This window comes from Salvia miltiorrhiza, chromosome 2 (assembly GCF_028751815.1).
Source record: "Salvia miltiorrhiza cultivar Shanhuang (shh) chromosome 2, IMPLAD_Smil_shh, whole genome shotgun sequence".
NCBI lineage: Eukaryota > Viridiplantae > Streptophyta > Magnoliopsida > Lamiales > Lamiaceae > Salvia > Salvia miltiorrhiza.
Genome location: NC_080388.1, coordinates 1,515,464 through 1,527,954, shown reverse-complemented (window position 1 = coordinate 1,527,954; position 12,491 = coordinate 1,515,464). Strand labels below are relative to the sequence as shown.

At 35.4% G+C, this 12,491-nt stretch overlaps 1 pseudogene; it reads right to left on the bottom strand.

Moving 5' to 3' along the window:
- Positions 1-4,496: 4,496 nt before the first annotated feature.
- Positions 4,497-9,628, bottom strand: LOC131007573 (short-chain dehydrogenase TIC 32 B, chloroplastic-like; annotated as a pseudogene).
- Between the last annotated feature and the right edge of the window lie 2,863 nt (positions 9,629-12,491).

Below are 12,491 nucleotides of genomic sequence, written 5' to 3'. Positions count from 1 at the left end.
AACAAGCTGAAAATAAGAAAAATTCCTCAAGAGTACCCAAGCCTTGCGGTAGCTTCTCTCCTTTCCGACATAATGCCTTAAAGAAGTTAAGATTGTCTGCAGCATCGAACGCCTGTAGGAGACAGAGGAAATGTTTTTCCGTATCATCACAGATGCCCAGTTTTGTCATGGACTGGGTTAGCAAGTGTTTTATATAAGCACCTAAAAATACAAAGAATCTTAATTAATAATTTGAATCAAAATATTTGTTTTTTGAAGACCTTACCAATGAAATCGTTAGTGAGAGCACACAAAATGTTCTTGCTGCATCTGTAAGAGAACCTTTCCACATCTTCATTGTCCAAGATCCTCGCTTGAGAATGACACTTTGGATCTCTACAGTTAGAGATATTGTCGGGATCTAGTTGTTCAAAATGATTTTCAGCATCAACCTTCGTGAGTTTTTGACCGAGGTAGCTTAACATAGGAGCTAACTCAACTCCATCTTTACTGCGCAGTGTACCTTCAGTCTGAATTAAGCCGGTTCGCATGTTGAACCAAGCCTCTAAAACTTGAACCATGCAAGTTATGCTTTTCTTCTTCATGCCATCATTTCTCATTTTCAGATAAGTATGTATGCGGTCACAGATTACTTGTGGCCAATTAATGTTATCGAACTTCTCGAAAGTGTCACAAAATAACATGCACCCCCTTGGCACCTTCCCTTGGGACTTGACAATAATGACAAAAAAGACCATGGTGTTAAGTAGTCTTTTGAAATCATTCTTGTCCTCCTCGGTTTTGATCTCCATTATTTTAAGCAAATCAGAAATTAGCTTGACAGAAATGGACTGTTGGGAAGAAACTTTACCATACTTCTTACAGAGTTTCACAAAGTAAGTCAGTAAGGATGCGGATTTTTCCTCCTTAACGACTTGTCCTTCGCAGGGCAATCCAATGAGGTATGCAACTTCCTTAGCGCAAAGCTTGAGATAGCGATCTTTAATAAAGAACGCTTGTTTCTTGCCATCATACAAGCTCACCAGTTGTTCAAAATAGCCCAGGTTGTTCTTCGTCTTGGTTTGGGCTCCAATTAATTTGAAGAAAATAGAAAACACACTGATTTCTTTTTTCTCCTTGGCAAATTTAAAGTTTTTCCCCTCTTAAATTTTGGCTAACATGTTTAAATTGGATCTGCATTGGCCTTTCCCCGAATCTGAAATTAAGAATTTTGAAATCTTACCGAAATTACCAAAACTCCATAGATAAAATATCATGTTGAATATGAAAAAAAACACTAAACAGAGGTAGATAAAATTGCCGAATGTTTAGCTTTGATGTATGTTAGTATTAGTATGCACTATTAATCCAAATGTGTTATGAAGTGTACACAGAACGCTTTACACAAATTTAGGGGCTTCTTGTATGAATCTATGTTTAGGGTTTAGGTCCATGAAAAGCGCTCTCTGTGATGTGTTTTGTATCTCAATCTATGTTGTGCGCAAAGTGTTTCCAGTTCAAAAACACTACTTGTGGAGATTTGTCTTTTAAGCACTGAACAATGTTGTGCGCAAAGCGTTCTGTATACACTTCATAACACAGTTGGATTAATAGTGCATACTAACATACATCAAAGCTAAACATTCGGCAATTTTATCTACCTCTGTTTAGTGTTTTTTTCGTATTCAACATGATATTTTATCTAGGGAGTTTTGGTAATTTCTGTAAGATGTCAAAATTCTTGATTTCAGATTAGGGGAAAGGCCAATGCAGATCCAATTTAAACACGCTAGCCAAAATTTATGAGGGGAAAAACTTTAAATTTGCCAAGGAGAAAAAAGAAATCGGTGTGTTTTCTATTTCTTTCAATTTAATTGGAACCCAAACCAAGACGAAGAACAACCTGGGCTATTTTGAACAACTGGTGAGCTTGTATGATGGCAAGAAACAAGCGTTCTTTATTAAAGATCACCATCTCAAGCTTTGCGCTAAGGAAGTTGCATACCTCACTGGATTGCCCTGCGAAGGACAAGTCGTTAAGGAGGAAAAATTCTGCATCCTTACCGACTTACTTTGTGAAACTCTGTAAGAAGTATGGTAAAGTTCATTCCCAACAGTCCATTTCTGTCAAGCTAATTTATGATTTTCTTAAAATAATGTAGATCAAAACTGAGGAGGACAAGAATGATTTCAAAAGACTACTTAACACCATGTTCTTTTTTGTCATTATTGTCAAGTCCCAAGGGAAGGTGCCAAGGGGGTGCATGTTATTTTGTGACTATTTCGAGAAGTTCGATAACATTAATTGGCCACAAGTAATCTGTGACCGTATACATACTTATCTGAAAATGAGAAAGGATGGCACGAAGAAGAAAAGCATAACTTGCATGGTTCAAGTTTTAGAGGCTTGGTTCAACATGCGAACCGGCTTAATTCAGACTGAAGGTACATTGCGCAGTAAAGATGGAGTTGAGTTAGCTTCTATGTTAAGCTACCTCGGTCAAAAACTCACGAAGGTTGATGCTGGAAATCATTTTGAACAACTAGATCCCGACAATATCTCTAACTGTAGAGATCCAAAGTGTCATTCTCAAGAGAGAATCCTAGACAATGAAGATGTGGAAAGGTTCTCTTACAGATGCAGCAAGTACATTTTGTGTGCTCTCACTAACGATTTCATTGGTAAGGTCTTCAAAAAACAAATATTTTGATTCAAATTATTAATTAAGATTCCTTGTATTTTCAGGTGCTTATATAAAACATTTGCCAACTTAGTCCATGACAAAACTGGGCATCTGTGATGATACGGAAAAACATTTCCTCTGGCGTTCGATGCTGCAGACAATCTTAACTTTATTTAAGGCATTATGTCGCAAAGGAGAGAAACTACCGCAAGGCTTGGGTACTCTTGAGGTATTTTTCTTATTTTCAGCTTGTTATACAATTTCTTGATTGAGAACTTAGAATTTGTCAACATGTCAAACCCACTTGGCCCAGCAGCTCTCTTGCCTCAATAACTTTTCTCACCACCCAACTGACCTGTTTAGGGATTAGTAATTGTGATGAGATTTTGCCTTTTGATGTAAAATTCAGGTATTTTTCTTATTAATAATACATTAATGCTTCCGTGCTATTGACTTGGACCTTTTTTCAGACATTATGTCTCAATGAAGAGGAGCAAGCATTAGGTCGCAATGAAAGTGAAGCACATTTTAAAATGTCTAGCAGCACTGTTGATCCAAAGTCCCTGCACATCATGAAAAATGTGAGGTTGGCTCGCGTCATCTAAGAAAATTCATCATTAATTCATCATTAATCCAAGAAAATAATTACTGTCGACTTGGACCTTTTTTTAGGCATCAGGTGGCAATGAAGATAAGGAGGCATCAGGTGGCAATGAAGAGGAGCAGGCTTCATATGTTGTTGAATGTGAACCGAATCCAAAGCGGCAGAAAAATGTGAGGCTGGCGCTGGATACCCAAAAAAATACGGCAAACATCATAGAGTCAGGACAGAAGAGAGAAAGAAAAAAAAGATTTCAGAAGACAAAGCCAGGACAGAAGGCTGAAAGAAAAAAGACATCTTCGGAGGTATCTACTGGAAAATGATTCAAGGGATGTGTTTTCAAGCACTGAAAAGCGTTTTTGATATGGTGTTTTAATACTTGAACTGTGTTCTTTGGAATGTGTTCGTTGCCCCAAAAAATCTATTACAACTAGATGTGTTTTTTAACGTAAAATGTGTCTTTTGAAATTCATTTCTTGGCCTAAAAAACTATTACATGCAGATGTGTTTTGAGGCTATAAAAAGCGTTTTTGATAATGTGTTTTTTTCCTAAACTGTGCCGTTTGCAATGTGTTCCTTTGCCTAAAAAACTATTAGACGAATATGTGTTTTCAAGCACTGAAAAGCATTATTTATATCGTGTTTTGCCTAAACATAGTTGTAACATTAACATTGCATGACAACGGGACCAACTTTATGTGGGTGAGAAAATTGCCAAAGCGTTCAATTCGGATGATCTCAACTCGGTCGCGTCGTGCCGCCACGCACGAATATGTGGTCCCCAAATTGATCCCCACCGCCGTTTCTTCGCTCTTTCTGTTTTCCACGCTTTTACTCTTCTATTTTAAGGCATAAAAGAATGAAAACAAAAGAAATTAAATATTTGTGGGCCAACTTTAAGAGAAATAAAGAAAAGTTAAAAGTTAAATAGTTTACATTAGCACTTCTATTATTAAAAATGCATTTTTTACTTTTAAAAACCAACCATTTTCTATTACACATCTCCACAAGTCGGGTTTTTGATAAAAAAACACTTTATTTAATACACATTTCATTACAAAGGACACGCTACAAAGAACACTTGTGGAGGATCAAAAACACTTTTCAGTACTTAAAAAACACATCTCCACAAGCCGTGTTTTTGATAAAAAAAAATACTGTACGAAGAACACATTTTGATGAGATTGACAAAATCATCTGCTCTGGTCTTTGAAGGAGTCTTAGAGTTGCTATCAGCCATTTTTGGACAGCATCCAAAGCCTGACACCTTTGTAACCTGCACATCTGATCTGATAAGCGCAGGGCAGATCCATACCCATTTGCAATTTCTTGGCAACTTCTTTTGCAAGATAGGATGATATCATACTGACGACAGACAGAAGAGCTGAATTTGGTTGCGTTGAAGCACATGTACTCCTACAAGCGTCCCACTTATGATCCTTGCCAGGCTTCGGATGTTGTCCAGAAATGGTTGATAGCAAATCCGAAACTCCTTCAGAGGCCAGAACACATGGATGACATCGTTGAATTGAGAAGACTGGTTGGTGGACGTCGTATACCACCAAATAATTCCTGTAGAATTATCAAAACAAATTAGTATGATGATAAGCAGGGTCGATCCCACAGAGAGCAGGTAAAATCATTCAATTCCCTAAAATCTATATTTTTGGTGATGCCACCACGCCTTAATTTTGAGAAAATATTAATTAAACTAAGAAAACAAAATTAATCAAATAAAAGACTCTAGAAAAATATCAATAGAAATGTAATTCGGCTCAAATAAATCCACACTAATTCAAAGTCCTGATCATCGACGCAATAATTAATTAATCCCTATTAACCAACTAGTTATAGGATACCGTGATACGCACTGACATACCCCAATTCCTACTTACTATGTCGATAGACGGCTAGATACGCTAGTCCTGCCTATTTCCCTTATTAAAATATGACCTAGCTGGATACGTCAGTCTTAGATTTAATATTCTAATAGCATTAAGATGAAGGAACCCAATTTAGACCAATTATCCTAGATACGCTAGTAATAATTAATCCACCAATTTATTCCTACTACGAACATGGTAGTTTTATCACTAATCAGCCATATTCCAATAATTACGGATTGAAGGTGCTAATTGACTGTAATCCAATTTAATCTAAGTTGATCAGCCATAAATAAAATCAGAATAATCTTTAAACCCTAGGAATAAATCGAAATTAATAGGAACCAATTTTAAAACCAATTAAGTCTCACAGATTGATAAATTAGTGCTTCATTATTCTTACCGAATTAAGAATTTAGCTACTCATGATTAAACTAGAAACAAATAAATAAATAAAAACAAACATAAAATAATCAAACACAAAAATAACGAAATAAATTGCAATTAAAAGAAACTAATCACCACACTTCAAAACCGAAAAATTAAACTAAGTAAACTAAATTGAATTGAAATAAATGTCACCACAATTGAAACAAGATCTTCTGCCAAGTTTCGTCTACAGCCGCCACTAACCACCTTGATCAAAAAGCTAAAGCAATTAATTAAACCTAACTAGACTAATTGTAAAAAACGTGCAGAGCACAAATAAGGAAAAAAAAGTGTTTTTAAAAGTCAACCTAATTATCTAATATATACTACTAAAGTGGCGGCTAACCATAAAACTAAATCAAGGGATTAAAACCCTTAAGTGACCAAGCCTAGCCCATTAAATGGGTAAGTTTCGGCCCTTACAAAACTTAAGCCCAAAATAATTAAAAACATGAGTTTTAGACATAATTGAAATTAAAACAATTGTCTTCAAGCCCAATCTCAATCTTCTCTTCAAAATCCACCAACTTCGTCTCAAATTCATGCAAAATTCGATTTCTTTCAACTTCTTCCATCCACAAGATCCATCTCCATTCTTCGCCCAATCCCTATATCCAAAATACCACAAATCATGTAAAAGCATATAAAACCATAGCAAACGCACACTAAACTAGGTAACTAAAATACACACATCACTGGTCATAAGTCCATCAAAGGCCTATTGTCTTCCACCTGTGGTGGAACTGTCGAATCGTGTCTTGAGAAATTACAGAAGCATCTCCGACTGGTTCATAAGAGTGACATTCATGGATGAAGTGATGCATACCCTCAACAATAACGTCCTTATATACTATGCTGCTCCGATTGTCAGGGACATCACGAAGAATCTCAACCCGTTACCGATTCCATCCGATAAAACATACCCGTTCCTCTCAACATCACGTCCACTAGAGCGTCTCTGGGTGCAGGATGTCAGATTATTCATTTTTCTGTTTTCAAAATTTAAGAACTGGGTAATTTAAATTTAAGTTTTTGAACCAGTAATTCACCTAAGTTACCTCGGGTTCGTAGAGACGGTCGGGTTCGTAGAGAAGGCGAGAAAGCTACTGGTAATTTACCTAAGTTATCAGTAACTCTTGTAAATTACCGGTTTATATCAACCGAAAGAATTCACCTTATTACCGGTAAATTTAAAAACTCAGCTAACTACAGTCAATGTCAATGTCCTCTATATAAAGAGCGAGCCTTGATCTACTAGCTAGCTAGAAACATAATCTCTAAGAAAAGAAAAAGAAAAAGAAATGTATAGATTCTATTTGAGGGTTGCTGCGATGCTTTTTACGCACATTCTGAAATCATCCATGGAGGAAGGGATCTGGGACGCGTTTGGTGTGTGCAAAACATAGGGCAAGTTTTTGGTTTTATTCATTGTTAGTGATTGGAAAGAGAGCGGGAGCAACACAACGAATAAAACCAAAAACTTGCTCTATGTTTTGCACACCCCAAACACGTCCCAGATCCCTTCTTCCATGGATGATTTCAGAATATTCATAAACAACATCGCAACAACCCTCAAATCGAATCTGTACATTTCTTTTTCTTTTTCTTTTCTTAGAGATTATGTTTCTTTTAGGGTTTAGGGCTTAGGTTGCCCTCAAATTTTTGTCCACATTAAAGGCTTATTCTATTTTTTGTACTTTTCTACTCTCCTTCTTTTCTTATATTTACTACCCTTTGCCACTAATGGACACACCTTAAAACACCTTTATCACTGCAATCTTATGATTTGTGTTTCTTCATTACTAAATAAAAACTGAGAAGTGTTTACTTGAAGACTTGTGCGGAAAAATCTTGATTTAGTGCAAGAGACAAGTCTAAACTTGAATATTTCTGCAGTAGGACATAGATTTAGTGTGAGAAAGAAAACTTGGACTACATACTGAAAAAAATCCCAGAATATCTTAACAGCTTGGTCATGATCAGCCTAGGATATGCACTGGATTTATTGTAATGTTCACTCCTTCACTCTGCAACAACACACGAGTTTGAGTATCGACAGTTCCTAGAGAGTTTGTGTGTCTTTTGAGTTACAATTGCAATGCAAAGATTACCTGCAGGCGCCTAGAGAACTCATTTACGTGCAATATGTTGGCTAGTTTGGGTTGCCCATGCTTTCTTGTCGTCGTATCTGCCATCAAACAAAAATGTAGTAGAAACACAACATCAAACATCACACTAGGCCATCTTATGATGCAGCAGATTTTGATGAACTCACTTGTTTTTATCATTTATCTGTTCGAATGCAATCCCTTCTGGATAGGTGAGTCCAGTAGATGTGCCACCGATGATAGATTGACAATTCTGCCATCGATGCCCATGGTTTTCGCTTTCTTTCATCTTGTGCTTGTCTAGGAGTAGGTTAGTCAAGTGGAAGTGACATGACCCATCAACCCCATCAAGACTGTAAGAGAGAAATGTTTCAAGAAAATATAAATTTGGTATATTATACCAAAGATGATTTGTAGCAAACCGAACTCAATCCCATCTTCAGTGAAGGCCTTGACTGAGTCGAGGGAAGCTAGGTCGAATTTAAGGATGTCGACTCTAGCTTTGCTGTAATCTTTAAGAATCGCCTGCTTTGCTTCATTTGTAGCTTCCATATTTCTTACTGCAAAACTAACATGTGCAGTTCTCTGAGCTAACACTTGCAGTTTGCAAACCAAGGTATGGAAATTTTCAACAAGTTCAACAAGTTTGACTGGTGAGGTCTTTCATTATCAAGGTATGGATTCCTCTAATTTTCTTATCATATGAATTTTTTTTTTCCATTATTGAACCCAACCAGAAATTTGGAAATTAAATTTGTGGTATCAATGTAATTAAATTGAATTATTGTAACTGACGAACACTGACCTGATTTTGTTAGGAAGAGTTACCCAAGAAAGTGTAATTTACAGCTGGAACACTTTTGCTTGGACTTCTAAGTGGAAAACACATCCACCAAGTCATGTAAGTATTTTTGTGCCGACTCTGTCTTGAAATTGCATGATGAAAGATTCTGGTAATAGTTTGGAAATTATTTAATGAGAACATTTCTTATAAGCTGGTTTCACTTGATGAGAAACATCCCAGCAGGTTTTTTTAGGATAATAAAGATTGCAATGTTCGTTTTGTATCTATTTCACTTAATCAAGTTTTCAAACTCTTTTATGATATGTTATAGTATAAAAAAGATAACAAGGTGATTTGCTAGAGATTTTTATACGTTCGAGTATGTGATATTGGTTTCTATGACAACAGGGTGCTTCGTCTACCCACACTTTATATTTTTTATGTAATAACAAAAATGATGCTCATCACCTATTGGCAGCTGCGGATGGCGATATTGTGTTAGTCAGTGCCCCATAACATTAATCTGGGGACACAAAATTTTTTGTCCCAATACTTGAGCAAAGGACGCAAATAAGTGCCCCAATATTTCATTTGAAGGCGCAAATAAATATCCAAATAAACTTATCAATATATTTCGAAACATTTTAAAGGGCATTTTTATGTGCCTCTAAAAATCAATATCGGGGCATGATCAATTGTCGGGTAATCTATTGATATAGAGGCACATAAAAAGTGTCCCCAACTCTATTGGGACACGATACTTGGAGGCACATATACTAAGTGCCCCGAAAATAAGAAGTGCCCCAATAGAGCATACTTCCGGTTAGTTGGCATCTCTCACAGCTTTTGCAAAACAAATAAGCATCTTTATTCAACGTGGTCCAGAAAAATCCTGAATCGAGCACCTTCCGCGCTGTCCGCTTTGGGCCAAAATGTCCACCACAGGCTAGAGAATGGCAGTGCAAGAGAATCTCCTTTTGTTCTGCTTCGGGAATGCATCGGCGAATAATTTGATCCGCTCCAACTTTCCACAAGTACGACTCATCCCAAAAATAATACTTGCACTCACTCCTAAGTTTCATTCGCTCCAACTTTCCACAAGTACGGCTCATCCCAAATAGAACATCTATTGGGGCACTTTTTGGTATCCGGAAAGCCATTTTTTGTTGTAGTGTTTGCAATGGCGGTAACAAAGTCTCATTCGTTGCTACTAGCTTTTATGTTTTCGAAATTCTAATTTACATCCGCTAGCTGCTCCAATTTTTTAAGGCGGGGAAAGAGGAAGAGGTGAAGGCCCTTCATGATGAAGTGATCTTTGGAGTTTCTTCACACCCACCGCCTGCAGAGACAGACGAGGAGGCACAAGGCACAAATCATGGAGATGAAAACGTTGAAACTGCTCCTGCCACAAGTCTTCTCAGTGACCAGGTAAATTCGTTGCACATTACATGGGGAATAATTCAACGCCCTTCTATACTGTTGGTGCTGATAAAATTTCCATCTCTGCATGTTTTAACCAGGCAAAAAGGATCTTGGCGTGATCGTGCTTGCAAATGATGAAGTCTTGCAACAATTTTGTGAGGTACAATATTTATCATTCTCTGTATAGCTATGGTCAGTATTTATGGTTTGTGTCATGTACTATAGAAGAGGAAATTAGTGGCACTAGAAATTTTAAACATTAATTGGTTGTAACATGGAACTATTGTTAAAGTTTGGAACTATTGGTTGTAACATGGAACTATTGGAAGAAACTTCCACATATATTGGAAGTTTTGTTGATGCATGTTACACTTGAATGTACATTTTCATATACTAGCAGTGAGAACGTGCGATGCACGTTTAACACATGCGATGTTATACAATGAAAATAAATATATAGGTATTATTATATAGTTTTGAATATTTTTATTAATTAATTGTATTTATTAAATTGACTTTAATTAAAATTTTAAAAAGGAATCAATGAAACTATTAATGAATAAATTTAAATGTAAGAAAGTAATATTCAAAATATATGCCTAAATAAAAATGCAAAAATATCTATGAAAAACATCCTAAATTAGTAAGACGAATTTTAAATCTTTTATTGTTTGTAAGAGCAGAAAGACTTCAAAGTATATTTTTATTTTTTTCACACTTAAATCGAAAAGTTTAAAACTACAATTTATCAAATTAGTAAAATTAATTGTAAACATTATAATTAATAGAGATACATTGTTCTTCATTGGAGATAATATCGCCCGCAGTTATGATTTTTGCTAATAAAGTAGAAGTAGAAACAAAATTTGTATTACGAACTGAAGACCGTGGGATCAATCTTTTTAATATTTTGATGCCAACCTGTTTCGTTCATTTGAAAAAGAAGTGGATATTGCAATGGATTGTAACATTCGTAATAATGTTTTATTCTATGCTTGTCATCGGAATGAGCATGAACTACGATATCCCGCTTCAATAAAATATTTTTATTATTTCCCTCAATCCATATAGCTGCAACTTGATCTGCATGTGGAGAATTATATATTCGTTGATCTAAGTTGACATCTTTAGAAATATGAACCTGAATATTGTCCATTGAAGGATCATCTTTCAATCTTCGAAATAATTTTGCATACAAGTTGACCTCTAAAATTTCCATGAGCATATTTACAAGTGCTTCTGGCAAAATTTGATTTTGCATTATATATGTTAATTTTGTTCTCAATTTCACTTCGTGTGTCATAAAAGTATAGTTGAAAAAACGCCGGAGATGTATATTGTGGAATCAATTGTGCTAAAAAAGAATAAACTCTCCGTCTTGCAGATGCGAGTTCTTTATCCAATTTAACACCGAACAAAGTAAATGAGAATATACTATTATAAGCACGAATATTCCTTCTGAAACTACTGTAAACAATTCATCAAACTCCGGAGAAACTTCAGAAAATGCAAGTTTAATGACTAATAAATTTTCTAAAAAAATTGTTGTATAGAGATAATAGAATTAAATAGACCAAATTGTTAATTGAAAAATTAAATATATTTATATTTTTAATTTAATTAATATATTTATATATTAAATTTACTCAATTCAAATATTATGTATTCTTGAAAGTTTTTTTTTTCAATATTTTAACGGATAAACCAATTACATATTCCCTCAAAATTTGAAAGTTGCAATATGTGGGATCCATTGGAATTTTAAACGTATTTTTCAAAATTTACATATTTCAATGAGTGTACACATGTCGTATTGGAATTTCAGAGTTTTTTCCTTTCAAGAACACGTACCTGAATATTATATTTATACTCCTATACTAATTAAACCAAATAAAACGCTAATTAAGTTTCTCACCAAACCAATACCATGGATTCCGAAACTACCCCTACCAGAAGCAATGATCAATAGACGAAAAGAATATGATAGATATAGGATTAATCTCCTTCTCTGCTCCTCAATTCGTCCGACAACACAAAACAAAACAAATTGAAACATGAAAGTTTAAAGAAAAAAACTTAAAAACGATCCCTGACCTTTGCAATTGTCTTCCTCAAACTGACAAAGGCCACTCAATAATCAATATTGCTACTCTCTAGAAAATTGTAACCCAAAATCGTGAGATGATCACATGAATTTTCACCTCTCAACTTTTTATGTTTCCGCCACCAGGATGCTTTCCATCCTCAAGATAATAACATAATCACGATTCAGATGTCTCGAGTACATGGTAGAAGAGGAATAGAATTCTAATGCAATAATTATTCTTTATAGGGCACTTATATGTGTCTTAAGATGAACACATGAGGCACTTGTGTAAATATTCAAAATAAATTAGAGGTTACAATGAAAACACTGAAATAAGTACACAGTTGATGTAACAAGAAAAGAAAGCGTCCATAAACCACTCCTCTATTCCAACAAGTGAATAAATCAACCAACCAACTTGTACATAAGAGAAACATTCTCATTATGCGATTCTGCTAGACGCAAGGCAATTGCAACTGATCGGAGAAACAAGATCAGACGTTGATTGACCTTTA